Here is a 17,550-nt window from a genome sequence, read left to right on the forward strand (position 1 = left end):
AATCAGACCCGGGCAGCCCCCTGTCACCCAAACACCACCTCAGAGACCGTCACCTTCTCAGGCTGCCACGGGGAGGAGGGACGGAGCGCACTGGTCGTTCAGAAGCTGATAGAGACCGTCGCTTATCCCAGGCGCCGTCTCCCCCTTCCCCACCTCGGTCAGCTCCCATCGGGGGGAGGCCAACAGAGCCCCTTCAGGTGACCTGGCCTGCGGCTCACTAGAAGCCACCTCTTCTCTAGAGGTTGTGCCCGCACCTTGACGTAGATGCAGTGCCTGCCTAGGATGGCCACGCGGATGCAAAAGAGCATCAAACTCAACTCTGAAGCACCAGGTCTTAGGCCAAGGCCAACTAACCAGGCTCCCCAAAGGTCGCGTTAGCCCTTTGCCCTTTTAGGGAGAACACTCCAGATCTGATGCACAGAGTGCCGGGCGGGCATGAAATCAGCGGATGTGAGCCTCTCCTCTCCTGGACTTACTGACCCCGTGACCTTGGGCAAAGCCATTCACCTCCTGGTGTCTCCAATGTCTCATCTTTAAAATGGGCACAGTAGTGCTTGCGGGTCAAAACTAAGTCCTGTCGGTAAAAGTGCTTCGCGACTGTACGGAGATCTAGGAGCATAAAATAGTAACAGCATCAGGCATAGGCCTCCCGAGGAAGCAGGGAGCAAGTCAAAGGTACTCACGCTTATTCATGTTTCTGAATTCCCAGGATCTTGGCTTGTTTTTGCATTCTCCAGCCAGCCCATGACAAGCCCTTCACTTGTGAACATATAACCTGAAAACTAATTCCTGTCTGAAATACAAGGCCATGGCTGACCTTGACCCTGGGTCCCTGACACACTTCCAGGGTGGAGGCTGGGTGGCACGGAGGGAAGAGCTGTGTCAGGACGGCCACATTAAACACCCCTGGTCTCTATATCTAGAGACCAAACAGATTTTTTTTTAATTTTTTTTAATGTTTATTTATTTTTGAGAGAGAGAGACAGAGCATGAGCACAGGAGGGGCAGAGAGAGAGGGAGACACAGAATCCGAAGCAGGCTCCATGCTCCGAGCTGTCAGCACGGAGCCCGATGCGGGGTTGGAACCCACGGACTGTGGAGATCACGACCAGAGCTGAAGTCAGATGCTCAACCGACTGAGCCACCCAGGCGCCTGAGGCCGAATAAATTTAGCTGGAACCCAAAATGAACTGGACCTTGGCCAGCAGATGCTTCAACATAAATTGAAACTCTAATCTACATCACTAATTCTGTGCTTCTTCACGCCCATGCTCCCCGCCAGGATGCGATGCATCACTGTTTCCTGAGAAGTGTGGGGCATTTCCTGGGCTGGTGACCTTGGGTAGGCTGGTGAAATTCTGGAATCTGTGGTTCGGGTCTCCGTTAGGGGAATCCTACACTGACTGACTGGCTCTTCTACGTAAAGGTTTTAAGAAAGCAAAGGTCTTCTTGGCAGGAATCAAAGAGAACTGACGTCAGGTTGTATTGGGAGGACCTGTCCTTCAGAGTCAGACGGATCTTGATTTAGTGGGGACTCCAGGGTGTCTGTGCAGAGGGGCTTGGAGCAGCCATCTCTGTGAAAGGGAGGAGGCAGGGGATCCCCTAAAGTGTCATCGTGTCCCCTGCATATTCTTCTTACTCAGACTGTGTATTTATTTGGGGGAGGGGGATGTCATGGGGAAAGACGTTGCTGCCGGAGATGGGGCCGCAATGAAAACCTCCCAAACTGCCCCTTGACAATGTCATCATCTTGGTTCAGATTCAGGAACTGCTATTTCCCACCTGTGTGACCTTGGGTAGGTCACTCAGCCTCTCTGAGCCTATTTCCTCACTTATAAAATGGAAATGATAATTCCACTCTGGCAGGTTTTCTTTTCTTTTTTTTTTTTTTGGTGGGGGACCATCTGAGATACCATATTGGAAAGGGCTCAGCACAGTGCGGGCATACGATAGGCACCCGACACAAGCACGTTTCTTCCATCGCTGGTCCCCAGATGTCTTAGGACCCTAATGAAGTATCCAGATGGGTACTGAGATCTGGAAAGTCAAAAAGAAAAAGAAGTTAGCCAGGTTTCGTGGGGGTTTGCCTTTCGACTTTGCTGCCCACCAACAAGTGTGTTCCGAGAGGATGTCACATCTGCCCTCCACATGGTGAGCCCAGAACGCCAAGCAGCTGTCCTACTTGAAAGGGAACCTTCACAGACCCAACTACACAAGCAGTGCCGGGCCTACGGATGAAAAAGTCGCCATAGTGAATGAATTAGACCAGCGGTTTGCCCAATGTCTGGAGGCGTTGTTGCTTTTCCCCCTCTCTCCCAGAACCCCTAGGGTCTGGACAAGACGGCGTGATGGAGGGCTACATGATACGTGTGTCCTCAGGACCAGGCTCCCTGTAAGGAGCCTCCAGATGCTCCTTGGAGAAGTCCTTGGGTGGGCAGGGAGCTACAGAATTTGCCAATGGCCGACACCATAAGCCCATTCATTCATTCATTCAAGGGAAGCCCCACACCTTTCTTAGAGAAGTGAAGATAATACATGACATGTTCCTAGTCCCCACGCTCGAATGACTTGTCCCAAGTACAAACAATGCTGGCTGGGTTAGGAATTGAAAGTTGCAAAATTGTCTGCCTGGAGACCTAAGCCAGGGGACTGAGGAGCCACACACCTGCCCTCTGTGTTCCCTTGCAGGCGCCCCCCCCCCCCCCCCTCCTAGGAATGCGGGCCCTTGACTCCTGTGCGGCCTCAGCCCCGGGTTCTGGCTCACGGCAGCTGTCGCGAATGGATCCTGGAGAGTCCTTTTCCTGCCTGTGCGTGGCAGCTTCCCACAGATTGGGAGTAGGGAGGATAAGCCATTTAAACAAAATTGCTTTTGAAACACAGATGAGTTCGAAATCTAGAAGAAAGGGTGCTTGGCAAGAGCTGTTTGGGATTTGGCAGATTCCGCAGCTCACGTTGTTTGACGCTTCCATAAACCAGCTGCTTCCACGGTTCCCGAAACATCGGCTCCCGAGGGAGCGAGGCAGCCTGGGGCTCTCTGGGCAACAACAGTTGCCTGCATAACATGAAACCTCTTCTGGGCGGGCTGTCCAATCAGCACCCAGCAGGCGGACCCAGGGGAGTGCAGCACCCATCCAAAGCGTTTTGTTTCCTTCCTCTCCATGGTTTCCCTAACAACAGGACCCCATCTCCCCCCCCCTCCCCCCACATGCCAGGGCAATAGAGAGTCAGTTCAACTAACCATGTTTCCCAGCAATTGACATAATAGACTCCTCCCCAGGGAGCAGAGCTGTCTCCTTACCTGGGACCTCCAGAAGCCCCAGCCTCTAGGCATCACTGGAGGATCTGATCCAAGCCTCCAGTCCTGTGGACCCCTCCCTCTTCCCTCACCAAGGGAAATTCTTCACCCATCTCATCCCCAGCCTGTTCTTTCCATGCACCTGATCCTTGGCCTAATCGGAGAAGCCCCAGCCAGAAGGATACGTGCCCGTATCTTCCCTGATTCCAGAGTTCCTTCTGGCCCCTCCCCAGCACACCCCCAGTTCCTAAGCAGCTCGCAGGAAAACGCAGCCAAGACCTACCTTTGACTGGCTGTGCTATAGCAGCCAGATGAGTGAACCCACTGGGGTTTTGACTTCATTCATCAAAATGGGATCAGAGGGTTCTGGGTAAAAGTTTGTCAAGCTGAGTGAGCCCTGCCCAAGGCGTCATCAGGAAGGCTTCAGAGGTCTGGGTCAGGGTGAGAAAAGTAAGCCTTCCCTTTGTGGTTTGCTGACCCATGCTGTGTGGTCTTAAAGCCTGAGGATCAGGGAGGAGGCCTCAGGCCAAAATTCTGGGCTCAGATCTACGGGGCCCAAATGTATAAAGATTAGCGGGTGTTTTTGTTTCCTTTTGTTCTCAGAACGTAGCTAGGGTTTAATACAGTTATCTTGAGGGTTTGGGATGGAAAAACATACCTAGCATAATTCTTGGCACGTAGTAGGAGGTCAATGTATGGCAGCCATTGACTTCTCCTCATCTCTGCACAGGCATAGCTCCCGCCCTGCCCAGCAAGGCTGACTGCCCGGGAGTCTTCTGTGTCTTGCAGAGGAAGCTTCTGGGGATGCTGGTCTGGGGATACAGGTCCCTCCACCTGTAAATAGGTCGTGTCTTACTTACCCGTCTTCTACTCAGCAGAAGAAATCAAATGCGAGTGTTCATTGAGGACTGGGTTAGTCAAAATGACTGTTCTTTTCTGGTGTGCTTTATTGGAGTGTAAGGCAATCCCCGCTTACCGCGGGGGTTTCAATGTAACCGAAAGTTCCAGCGCTTTGTGGCCGGGCCGCATTCATTGCAGACAAAGCATAATGAGCCGCGTCTCACATTACCTAATCACACGGTGGCCGGCGCGGCCCGGGCAGGGCTGTGGTGCCTCCATCTGAAGCTCAAAGGGCTTAAAGAAAACCCTTTCTTTATTCCGGAAGTAGTATTATCTGGGTTTTACAGAGAAAGATAGGGAGAGGTGAAGTGACCTGCTTTAAGACCACACAGTAAGAAGGGGCTGGGCCAGGAAGGGGGCCCAGGCAGCTGACTGATGGAGCTCCTTGGCAGGAAGAGCACAAACGGGAAGCTGCTCTCCAGGGAGGAGACCGGACTTGGTAACAAAGGCCAGTGCAGAGGAAACTGAAAAGCCTTGGCCTGAGGAAAGGTGTGCAAAGAACACCTTTATCCTTGAGGAAGCGGAATGCAGGATGGGAGGGACATCAAGACGCAGGGAGAGAACATCAAGGCGGCCGGAAGTCTGGGTTAGCAGAGATTTCGCCAGCACCTGGCAGGTGCCCATAGCCTGCCTCGTGGAGTGACCTCCAGGGAGGAGACTTATTACCCCTGCTTCTGTAGGACGTTATTTTTAAAAAAAATTTTTTTGCTTATTTTTGAGAGAGAGAGACAGAGAGACAGAGACAGAGCACGAACAGGGGAGGGGCAGAGAGAGAGAGGGAGACCCAGAATCCGAAGCAGGCTCCAGGCTCCGAGCTGTCAGCACAGAGCCCGACGCGGGGCTCGAACTCACGGACCGCGAGATCATGACCTGAGCCGAAGTTGACGCTCAACCGACTGAGCCATCCAGGCGCCCCCATGTAGGACATTATTTTTAGCAATAATGATAAATGCAGCAATATTAATAATGGGTCAAAAAGAAAAGCAGATAGTGAATTTTTTTCTTTTTCTAACCCTTTTGTACATGGTTTTGCATGTCAAACAAAAAAAATACAATAAATAGTATAGTACTATAACATATATGATAGATTTGAACTTTTTAATTACATTAATTACATTTTACTTACATTAGTGTATGTTTTGGAGAAATACTGATACTTATATATTAGTGTATGGCAATAATGACTAATACTATAGTTTCTGATTTTGATAATTAATTTCTTTCCTGTGTCCGTGACTTTGTAAAATTGATCTTCATATTTTCATGCTCAGTGGCCAGCGTGGCCAGATTTGTCTACCTACCTTTGCTCCTGGTTAATCGGAGAACACGGCTTAGTAATTTTGATTTTGAAATGTGTTTTTCATGTAAAGCAATATAGAATGATGAATAATCTTAAGCAAGAGAATATGTATGGCAAAGAGTCATAAAAATCTAATTTCACAATAAATTCTAGAAATTACAGTACTCCTCAGAATCCTTGTTTCTCCAGGACCCATTCTGCTGTCTTTCAAATGTCTCCAGAGTTGAAAATTTTTACATAAATAAACTCCAAGTGGCTACAACAGATTGACAAAATTGAAGTAACTCCAGCTTCAGGGAAGGTCACAGAGACTTTCATGGTAAAATATATAACTCGGTAAAATATATGAAATTAACAAAAATTCTGAGCTAAGGAAAAGAGAAATAAGCAGAAGAAGTCTAGCCGGGGAGGAAAAGTCACATCCAGTCTCTATACGTGGACCTCGTCGCTAGAGGTAACCTGTAAATTTAGCTCCACACTCTGGGCTTCCCGGCAGCCAAAGGGAAAAGGGTGATATGACCAGTCAGGGCATTCACACTGACAGCAAGGAAGCCCCTGTGGGAGAGCCTTAGGAAATGCTCCTTGTAAACCCCTGCAGAGGGTTCCCTTCAAGTGCCAGCCACGTCTACCGGGGGAGATAAAGAATTATAGGACAATTGGCTTCGGCTTCTGTATCCCCTACACTTTGCTTTTGGTTTCAGACCTGGAAAGGATGAACTTGGAAAAGAGGCAGCAGGGGTCCCAGAGGCCCTGTGAAGAACTATCAAAAAGGGACCCCAAGAAGATTAATTTTACTAAGAAATTAATGAGAAAATTTGTGTTTTGCACATTTTGAAACTGAGGCTCTATAAATGGCCATGCTTAATCCGAAGGACTAGATCAAGAATTACGAGGAAGGTTAAGCTGGGAGCCGAGCAGCAGGATGACTTAACATTCCTTTTGAGCTTCCAGGAGTCTTATGGGGCTGGGTGACAAAAAGGGAACTCAGGAGGAAGGGCCAGGTTAGACACCTCAGGCCTTCAGGTGAGACTCCCCCGGAAGGGGTGATCCAGAAAGAGAGCTGGCTGCAGAAATCCTGAATCACTTTTAAAGAGCTCAGGGCTTGACCGGATTAATGTGATGTCAAATGAAGCAGTACATTCTTAAACAACCCATGAGTCAATGTAGAAATCACAATGGAAATTAGAAAATATTTTAATGAAAGATAATAAAACTGAAACATATCAAAACATATGGGATGCAGCCAAAGCATGCCTAAGAGAAATTTATAGCCTTAAATCCATCATTAGTAAAGAAGAAAGGATCAAGAAACAATGCACCGAGTTTCCATCTTAAGATTTTAGTAAAAGAATTGCAAATTAAACTTTGAGATGCTACAAGGAAGGAAATAATAAACAGCAGGAATTAAGGAAGGGGGGAAATAATAATACAACAAAGAAAACCAACAAAGCCAAAAACTATCTCTTCAAAAAGACTGATAAAATTGAGAAGACTGATTTCTGACAAGTCTGACAAGACTGATTTCTTTTAAAAAGGGTGAGGCACAAATAATTGATATCAGGAAGAAAAAGAAAAGACTTATCAATATAGCTTATAGCCATTAAATAAGATAAGAGGCTGTTCTGAGCCAATTTATGGTCTTTTATCTATTAAATAAATTAAATCCATAATGAGAGATCTCTCCACAAGGAAAACTCCAGAACCAGATGGCTTCATCAGTAAATTCTTCCAAATACTTAAGGATGAGATATAATTAATCATACACAAACTATTTCAAAGAATAGAACATAAGTGACCTGTCAACTCAGTTTTGAGAGCTGTATTACCTCATTATCGAAACCTGACTGGGAGAGAAAATTATGGGCTATTTCTTTCTCCTAAACATGGAGGTCCAATTCTGAACCAAACATTATCATACTGGATCCAACAAACAAAATGGGTCTTGTTTGAAGACTCAATGTTCCAAAATCAGTCAGTGTAATTTACCATAGTAGCAGAATAAAGATGAAAATAATTGATCAACTCAAGGGATTCAGAAAAATAATTTCATAAAACTAACCCCCGAGTGATAATAAAAAGAACTCTTTTAGGAAACTAGGACTAGATGGGAAATACTTTAACATGAGGGAATATCTATAAAAATACCTCCAGTAAATATCATACTTAATGTTCAAATAGTGATACTTTCCACCCAATATTGAGAACGAAAGATGCTCCCTGTCTCTACTTCTGTTTATCATTATACTTAAGGTCCTAGACTTTGCAATAAAGTTAAAAAAAGAAATAAAATGTTAAGAATTGGAATGAAAGCATAATTGCGTATATAGAAAGTACAAAATATTTTACAGAAAACTATCAGAATTAAGAAGTGAATCAGTGCTCGCTTCGGCAGCACATATACTAAAATTGGAACGATACAGAGAAGATTAGCATGGCCCCTGCGCAAGGATGATATGCAAATTTGTGAAGCGTTCCATAAAAAAAAAAAAAAAAAGAAGTGAATCAGACAAGTTTGTCGGATAAAAAAATGTCAGTGCACAAGAGTCCATTACATATAACAGGAAGAAAAAGCAGAATCCCAAAAGAAAACATTGATAAATTGGACTACATTAAAATTTGAAGCTTTTTTCCATCAAAAGAAATCATTAAGAGTGAGAAGGGAAAGTCACAGAGAAGAAGATATTTGTGATCCATGTAAATGACAAAGGATTCATACCCAGAAAATGTTAAGAACTCCTATATGTCACCAAGAAAAACAGACAACCCAAGTGAAAAATGAGCAAAAACCCGAAACAGGCCAATACATACCCAAATGACCAATAACATTTGAAAAAGTGTTCAATTTCATTAGTCATCGGGGAAATGCAAACTAAGATACATTCACCAGCGTGATAAAAATTAAAAGAGCCCAACAATACCAAGTGCTGATGAGGATATGGATTCCCCAGACCCTTGTAACTATTTGTTAGGAGTACGAACTGGTGCAGCCACTTTGCAAAACCACATAACGGTATCTACTAACACCAAAGTACGCACGCCCCTATGATCCAGCAGTTCTCTTCGTCAGTATATAACCCACAGAAGCGTATACATCACAAGACATTTACGAGAATGTTCCAAGCAGCATTATTTGCAAGAGGCTCAAATGAAAAGCTACCCAAATGACCAGCAGTCCTTGAATACATAAATAAATTGTGGTAAATTCAAACTATGGACATTTTTACAGCATTAAAAATGAGAAAACTATCTGTACGCGTAACAATATTAGATCCACTTTACAGACATAATACCGAGTGGAGAAAAAGCCAGATAAAAAGAATGCACAGTATACGATTCCATTTCTATAAACTTCGCCATCGATCTACTCTTTGGTGACAAAAACACTTCCTGCGGGGAAGAGGTGATTATTGGACGGGACGTGGGGAGATTTCTCTCATGCTGGTAATAGTCTAGCTCTTGATTTGGCCGATGTGTTCACACTCGTGTTCACCCACAAAGCAGCACACTACGCGTTTCTTTATGCATGTTATGTTTCAAGGTTAAAAAGTTTATTTACTAGCTAACTGTGCCAGTGGCAACTCACTTAACTACATTGAGGTTTTGTCCTCATCTGTAGAATCAGCGTAATAGTAACTACCCCCAAGAGGTTGCTCTAAGACACAGTGTGTGAAATGGACGGCACAGGCACGACTGAATTAACGGTAGCTGCTCTGTTATCACTCTCAAGGATTTCAGCCATTTCACTGTCTGCTTCTGGGATTCTCTGGCCTGGATTGCCTGGAACAGCAGCCAGCTCCCTTCACGGGCACGCCAGTCAGCAGCAAACCCAGGATTTTCGAGGCCTCTTAGGCTATCAGCCCCGAAGTATTCGCAGACCTCAGGTCCTCACACCCACTGTGGGATCAGCTGCTTGGAGGTGTGATGGGGATGGCAGAGGAAATTAAGCTTCTGGCAGGCCAGGCGACGGCAGGCCTCTGGCCCTCCCACGGGAGTCACAGTGCCAGGACTTCAGGAGGCCCCAGGACAGGGAAACGTGGTCATTTGATCCAGAGGAACAGCCTCCGAGAAGGGAGATGATCCAAGGAAAACCCACCTGGGACTTTGGGTGACAGGGGAGTTCAGAAGGAATGGCTCACTGGAGCCCCGTGGTCATAATGTGCGCGTCGTGATGACATTTCGAAGAACACACAGACTCCATTCATCCTGCATGTGAACAGGGGTCTGCAGACTCAGCTGTTTTCTGGAAGCCGTGGGAAATCATTCAATGCAGGCTACAGCTGCTTTTTTGCCAGCTCACCTTTTTTTTTTTTTTTTGAAGTTCGTGTTGTTTTTCTTCCTGCCTTTTTGACCCACAGCCCCTCTCTTGAACGTGGCTTGTCAAGCTATTTCTTCACTCTGAAAGGCAACATCCTCAAACCCAGAACTTGCCCACTTTTCCTGATATAATCTTTCCTCATTGTAAAAATCAGCGTAGGGTGGGGCAGGGGCGGGGGTGGGGGGTTGGGGGAGGCCAATGTAAATACAGATTCCTGGGCCTCAACCCAGACCCGCCTAATAGATTCTCTAAGAAGGGGGTGCCTAGGAAGATAGAGTTTTATAAAGAACTCCAGGTGATTCTGATAATAATTCAAATTAGGAGAATCACCCTCCAGAAGGAACTGGTGTTTCCTTTAAATTGCCAGGAACTTTCTCGGGCAACTCCTCTCATTTGGGATCCCTTCCTCCTCCTCCTCTTCCTCCTCTTTCTTTCTTCTTTTTCTTCTTCTTCTTCTTCTTCTTCTTCTTCTTCTTTAAACCAAGTCTCTCTTTCTGTACAGAATAACCTCTCCTAATGGTACTTCCAAGCTCTGTCCACCGAGTTACATAGCTCTTCCCTTCCTTGTAGGCCCAGAGCCTCAAAAGTCGGAACTGTGGCCCCCACTTGCTTTCCCATGATGCTGAGATATTGCCCTCCACCTCAGTCCCACACTCCTACCACGGGGAAATCCGGCTAAATGACACATTGTAACCCAAACTACAGTTGATTTCTGTTGAGGGTTTTAGGATGATTGGCAAAACCGTGAGGTAACTCAAAGCCACCCTGCCGTCATCATAAACTCCCGAAACGGTATTTTGGGAGTTACAAAGACTGCTACTAATCTCGCCCTAACACATCACAATATACCAGGTAAGGGCACTTTTCCTAGTCAGTATTTCTCAGTAAGTATCAGTCCAGGGGTGAATGCTCAGATTTAAGAGTTAAAATATCGGACTCTTAATCTAAATCTGGATATCAGTGAGCTGTGGGAGATGGCTTTACCTCACTGGGTTTCCTCATCTTGAACATACGCAAGTGGGAATGGGTTACCTGTTTCAAGAGTTTTTTTATCATCAAATGGGGCCAAAGGTCTCAGCCCATAGACAACAAAGATTTCATTGAATAAATGAGTGTGTGAATGAATGAGTGAATGAATGGTGCTACTTTAAGAAAGTTTTATTAGGAATAATAAAAGAACAATACGAACAAATGTTGGATTTAAAAAAAAAAACAAAAAAACACAAGTTCCATAAGGTATGAGGCTGAGATCCTCTGAAGTGGTGCCTGATTTAGAGATGGAGTCGTGCCAGGAGAATGTTCTCTGCCTGTGTCTGTGCTGACCCTCTGCGCAATCTGCTGGTTGCCCAAAAAGACACATTGGCGATCTTCACTTGGGTTTCTCCTTTTGTCTCTCATCACATTGTTGAATTGGGACTGTCAGGGAGCAGAATTTGTGACAGCTTTCGGGTTTGATTTGCCAATGAGAACGTTTGGCTGGGTGTGGGGCTCCCGTGGTGTAGCTGGCCCATGGCCTTGAATTTCTTCCGGTTTCCGTGGGCCCACTGCATTACCCAAAAGGCCTCTTGCAAGTGATGCCTCGCGAATGAGAAAATGTGTGTGCCTCTAGGCACACGTAGGAAAGATGGTCCCCAGAACACCCAACCTCTTAGATGCCTGGCCTTTAAAGCCAATCATCCTCATCACCATCCGCGAACACGCCTTGAGCACGGATTATTTGCAAAGCACCATTCCAGGTGTTATGAGGAATGCAACAAGATATGGGACCTTCCGTGGCCTTCAGAAGTTTACCATCTAAGTGAGGTAGGTAAAACATACATACTTGGTTAATCAACCCTATTCCATTTACATCAGTCAGGTCTCTCAGTTGCATGCCTTAGAAACCAACTGATAATTTGAACAAGAGACGGAATCATTGGGGAAGGCTACCGCACCGGGCTTAGTAAACGGAGCGTAAGCAAAGGGAGCCAGGAGGTAGGAGCAACCTTAGGCCACTGATGGACACAGCGTCGACGGCTGGGTTGCGTGCCCACGACTGGCCACTATCCATTTTAGTCTCGTCATCTCTGCATCATCCGTGCATTCACTGAGTAAATAATTTAGTAGCAGGCTGGCAGTGTTCTAGACCTGGGGATTCAAGCGTGAACCAAAAGTGACAAAACTTTGCCCACATGGAGCTTGCATCCTGGTAGAATCATCTCTTACTCAGTTTTGGCCAAGGTCTGTCGTACACTGTTGCCCCAGCTGCTCTATGCTCCACAGTGAATCCCTTCAACCTAGGAAGAGGGCGTAGATACTGGGCAGCTAAAAACAACCGTTTTCTACTATACCATAAACTCCAATCCAAGTCTAGACATGAATCATCTCGATAATGAATAATAGAGGCATTCAGAAGAGGTCGAGCTCTCCTCCAAGCGGGATGGCACACTGTGGCCATGCATCTAGAATGGGCCTTGGGAGACTTAGTCATTTTGGGGGGGAGGGAGTGGGTCGAAGGGCCCAAATGGGAAAGTGTACTCCAACCTCCCCGTATTGGGAGAATTTCACAGAACGTCACTGCAGAAAAGATCTAGAACGAAGTGCCTATCCCCGAAGGACTGAGAAGGAGAGTGTTTCGACAACAGCCGCTTGAGGTCGTGGAGTTCACAGAGCAGTTTTCAGTAGATGTGAAGAAACCATTTATGTGCGAACCCCTCCCCACCCAGAAGTAGCTGATGTGAACCCCCATCAGAGGCAGAGGGCATGTTGGAGCCAAACCACCATCATGGCAGTGACAATGACAGTGGCGATTCTGGACTCGGAGAGCAGAAATTATCCTGCAAAAGAATGCCTTGCCCTTCAGCAAGGAATGGACGTAATACCATCAAAAAGAGGAGCGTTTCCAAAAGGCAGGAGCCAAAAAGTTTAATTACATCTTTGTGTCAATTTGTTCTTCTGTAAAATGGAGATACTAGACCCTTCCCTGCCAAAAGCAAATGGATGGGGATGATAAACTGAGATAAGAGAAGTATAATGAAAAGGGCACAGGATATGAACAGACTTTGGAGCTGGTATTGCATCCGTGATTTACTGGCTGTGCAACCTTGGGCAAGTCACTTAATTTTTCTGAGTCTGTTTGCTCATCAATAAAATGAAGATAGTAATTCTTGACAGGTGTGTGAAGAACCAGTGAGATAATGTATGTGAAAGTCCTATACAAATTATAAAGTGTGATGCCAGTATAAGGAAGTATACGTATTATCCCTTAATAAGTGCGTATGGCTATTATTTGTAAACTACAATGAAGAGTTTTGAAGATGTCCGTTAGCTGCTTCCCTGCTCCCTCCACTACATTGCACTTAAGCCGCTGGCCTGCCCTGCCAAAGGCCTGCTGAGACCCTACGTGTCTCCAGAGTAACCCAGGGGCCAGAATGCCCTGGAAACCTTTGAGCCACACACTTCCCGGGCCAGCATGGTAGTGATAAATCTTGTGTATTGACCCAGGAAAAAGCCGGACAACGGAGCCCAATTTATTGTCTTAATAAATCACAAGTGGTTCCTGCAGCAAACTCCTAAGACCGTGCAAAGCATCACCGTCCCTAGAACGAAGAAGGGAGGGCCTAGCTGGACCAAAGCGGAACCGTGCCCATCAGGCCCGGACACATTAAGCGTGCGCCCAGCAGACTGCATGAAACGGTCCTGTGAAATGCAGATGTTTGGTAGGACTGAGCTTGTTTTCCCCCAGAACGAAAAGCCTTCCATGCCTGCTACTTACATGCAGACTCCTTCCTCACCAGACTGGCTCAGTGGGTTAGAGAGGCTGTTTCAGGGTGCTTGGGGAACAGTGCGTGCATCATGGTGGCTGCATCTTTTAACATCAGCCACTCTCCTCCGCTCCCGAAAAGCACTGCCTGCATAGCCCATATTTAATGTTTAAATTAAAGTGAGTTAAAATTAATTTTGTTTGGGGAATTCCACAGCTCCCTCTTGAGATAAATGGAAACACCCTGGGGCGATATAAAATTGAGGCTGGGAACTGCTGTGTTGGAGTGCTGTGCTAATGAGGTGAAGGTCAGGGGTTCAATCCACATGTGAAGGGAGCAGTTAATTTCACCCTGCCTCATGGCCTCAGCTTCTACCCTTAACCCTGGCCATCTGCCTCAAAGATGAGCCACTGGTCACCAGCAGGACAAAGTGAGGTAGAGGGCCATATCCATGCACATCCATCAATGCTGTAGAAAGACAACGCAAAGCATGACCTGTGGGTAATGTGCCAGGATTTTTAATTTTGCAGATGAGAGCACTATTCATTAGGCTCCCAAGCCAACTTAATAAATATGATGTGTACACAGTCACACAGCCGATTTTTGTTTATCCTTAAGAGGGAGAGAAGGGAGAGAAGTGGTGTGGATATCTACAAACAAAATATAAATATCACTCCCATTTAGTTTGGAATAAATGATATAACTTAGGGACAACACATTGCCCTTCTTAATTATGTTTTTCTTTAGCTAATAGTAATATTAGTTTGCATTCCCTGAGCATGCGGACTGATGGCAGAAAAGACAGCCCAAAGGCTCAACTGTATGAAGAAAGGGAGGAAGTCCAGGATTAAGCATTTGTCAAGGATAATCCACAAAACAGAGATAATCCATCTCCATAAATCAAAAGCTAGCTGTAGCCTGCAAATTATTGACTTACCATCATCCTTGTTGGAAAACAGAATTTCGGGTCATTGAGATTTCCTTAATTCTCTGTTTTACTTTCTCTCTCAGGATCTGCTCATTCCCAGAGGTCAGTCTAAGTACCACCTCTGGCCAGGCCATTACTAGCATTTTCTACCTTGGGTCTTCTGCAGACTTACAGTATCTGCTCAATAATAAAATGGAAATCATGTTTCCTTAATGCTTGAGGGCAAGTGTCAAATTTCAAGCTCCTACATTGTCTCACAGGGCCTAGCATAACATACAGTAGGTGCTCAATCAATAACATGCCCATTGATGGACTGATTTCACTAAGGAATTTTTAATAATGAAAGAATTACTGCCCTCTCCCAAATTTTCCCATTCATTAGAAAAACTCTCAGAAAAATAGAAATAGAGGGAGAACTTCAGCTTGCTAAAAAGTATCCATAAAACCCTACAGCTAACAGTAGGGTCTTTTAACAGTAAAAGACTACTTTCCCCCTACGTACAACAAAAGGAAAGAATGTCCATTCTCACCACTCCAATTCAACTTTATACTGGAAGTTCCAGCCAGCAAAAAAATAAAAGCACACAATTTGGAAAGAAAGAAATAAAACTTCCCGTATTTGCAGATGACACGATGACAGTCAATCCCAAAGAATTAAAAAAAAAAAATCACCTAGAATTAATAACTGAACCCAGTGAGGTTGCAAGAAAAAAGATAGATACACAAACTAAATTGTATTTAATGTGCCAGAAATGAACATGGGGACACAACATTTTAAATGCAATACTATTTACACTTTAAAAAATCACTTGAAAAAAATTAAATACGCAGGTGTAAATCTAACAAAATGTGTACAGTACTTATATGCTTAAAATGTGATGAAAGAAACCTAAGAAGATCTGCATAAATGAAGGGACATACCATATTCATGGACTGGAAGATTCTGCATAGTAAAACTACCAATTCTCCCCAAACTGGTATATAGGTTAACACAGTTCCTATCAAAATCTGAACATGTTTTTTAGATATAGACAAGATTGTTATAAAATTTCTATGAAATGGCAAATAAACTAGAATAGCTAAAGCAATTTTGAAAAAGAATGAAGTGGAAGGAACCCCTCTACTCAATTTCAAAAGTGATTATATAGCTATAGTAATCAAGGCTGTGTGGGTGGCGTTAGTGAAGGAAGAGGTACATAGACCAGTAGAAGAGAACAGAGAATCCAGAACTATGTTCACACAAATATGTCCAGCTGATTTTAGTTAAAGTTGCAAAAACAATTCAGTGGAGGAAAGACAGCTTTTTCTAACAGAGAGCACAGAGCCATTGACATCCATGGGCCAAAACAAAACAAAACAAAAGAACCTTAGTGTGAACTCTGACACCTCTACAAAAATTAACTCAAAATGGGTCATAGATTTGTGTGCAAAACAATAAAACTTACAGGGGAAAAAAGGATAGCATATTTGAGATTTAGGGCTGGGCAAAGAGTTCTTAGACTTGATACCAAAAGTACAATGTACAAAAGGAAAAACCAATAAATTGGACTTCATTAAATTAAAAACTTTTGCTCTGGGAAATAACCTGTTAAGAGGATGAAAAGATAAACTACAGACTTGGAAAAAATCTTTGCGGGGCGCCTGGGTGGCGCAGTCGGTTAAGCGTCCGACTTCAGCCAGGTCACGATCTTGCGGTCCGTGAGTTCGAGCCCCGCGTCAGGCTCTGGGCTTATGGCTCGGAGCCTGGAGCCTGTTTCCGATTCTGTGTCTCCCTCTCTCTCTGCCCCTCCCCCGTTCATGCTCTGTCTCTCTCTGTCCAAAAATAAATTAAAAACGTTGAAAAAAAAAAAATTAAAAAAAAAAAAATCTTTGCAATCCATCTATCTGATAAAGGACTCTAAAAACTGAACAGTAAAAAACCAATCCAATTAGCTCATGTTTTTCAAAAGCACGAAAAACATTTAACTGAAGAGAATGTACAGATGGCAAATAAGCTCACGAAAAGATTTTCGAAATCATTAGCCGTTAGGAAAATACAAATTAAAATCACAACGAGATACCACTACAAATCTATCAGAAAGGCTAAAACAACAAATGGTGACATCAAATGCTAGTGAGGATGTAGAGAAACAGAATCACTCATACTTTGCTAATGGGAATTTAAAACGGTACAGTCACCCTGGGAAACAGTTGGATGGTTTTTTATAAAACGAAACATGTAACTACCATACAACCCAACAATGTACTCTTGGGCACTTATCCCAGAGAAAGAAAAATTTATGTTCACACAAAAATCTGTACATGAATGTTTGTAGCAGCTTTATTTGTAATAACCCCAAAGTGGAAACAACCCAGATGCCCTTCAACAGGTGGGTGGTTAAACAAATCATGGTATATCCATATCGTGGAATACCACACAACAAAAGGAAGCAAACTACTGATACATGCAACAATCCAGGTGAATCTCCAGATAGTTATATTAAGTGAAAAAAAAAGCCAAGGTAACACACTGTTCAATTCCATTTAGATCAAATTGTTGAAGTGACAAAATTATAGAAATGGAGAGCCGGTTAGCAGTCATCAGGAGTTCAGGATGGGGGATTGGTGTGTGTGGCTATAAAATACCAACATGAGGGACCTTTGTAGCAATGGAAATGTTCCATATTTTGGCCGTATCAATGTCAATATTCTGGTTGTGATATACGGTAGCTTGAGAGATACTATCATTGGGGGAAACTGAGTGAAAAGTACACATATATCTCTGAATTTTTCCTAGGATGGTATGTGAATCTGCAATTATCTCAGAATGAAAAGTTCAATAAAAAATAATCATCCCTCGTCTGAAGGGATGCTGAAGATGTTACACACACAGAGATTCTGATCTATTTGGAGCACCATGATCTGGGCTTACACTAATCCTCATAACATGCTCCCTGTTGGACTCTTCAGATAGAAATAGCGCATACCTAAGAGTAGGGAGGCTGTGGCAGGAACTGCACCAAAATGGCAATATGCCACATGGTGGGATTTGCTACCACAGGGACTCTGAGTAGCTACAATATGGTGCTA

At 44.5% G+C, this 17,550-nt stretch overlaps 1 long non-coding RNA gene and 1 other non-coding gene across 2 annotated transcripts; one reads left to right on the top strand and one right to left on the bottom strand.

Annotated features, from left to right (window-relative positions):
• Positions 1–974: 974 nt before the first annotated feature.
• Positions 975–4,620, bottom strand: LOC131492552 (uncharacterized). The gene is made up of 3 exons (XR_009252126.1): positions 4,156–4,620; positions 3,579–3,726; positions 975–2,037 (listed from the first exon to the last, which is right to left on the bottom strand). It is a non-coding gene; the product is annotated as an uncharacterized LOC131492552 (long non-coding RNA).
• A 3,251-nt stretch (positions 4,621–7,871) lies between these two features.
• Positions 7,872–7,978, top strand: LOC131494208 (U6 spliceosomal RNA). The gene has a single exon (XR_009253255.1). It is a non-coding gene; the product is annotated as a U6 spliceosomal RNA (small nuclear RNA).
• The last annotated feature ends 9,572 nt before the right edge of the window (positions 7,979–17,550 follow it).

Source organism: Neofelis nebulosa, chromosome 13 (genome assembly GCF_028018385.1).
Source record: "Neofelis nebulosa isolate mNeoNeb1 chromosome 13, mNeoNeb1.pri, whole genome shotgun sequence".
NCBI classification, from domain to species: domain Eukaryota; kingdom Metazoa; phylum Chordata; class Mammalia; order Carnivora; family Felidae; genus Neofelis; species Neofelis nebulosa.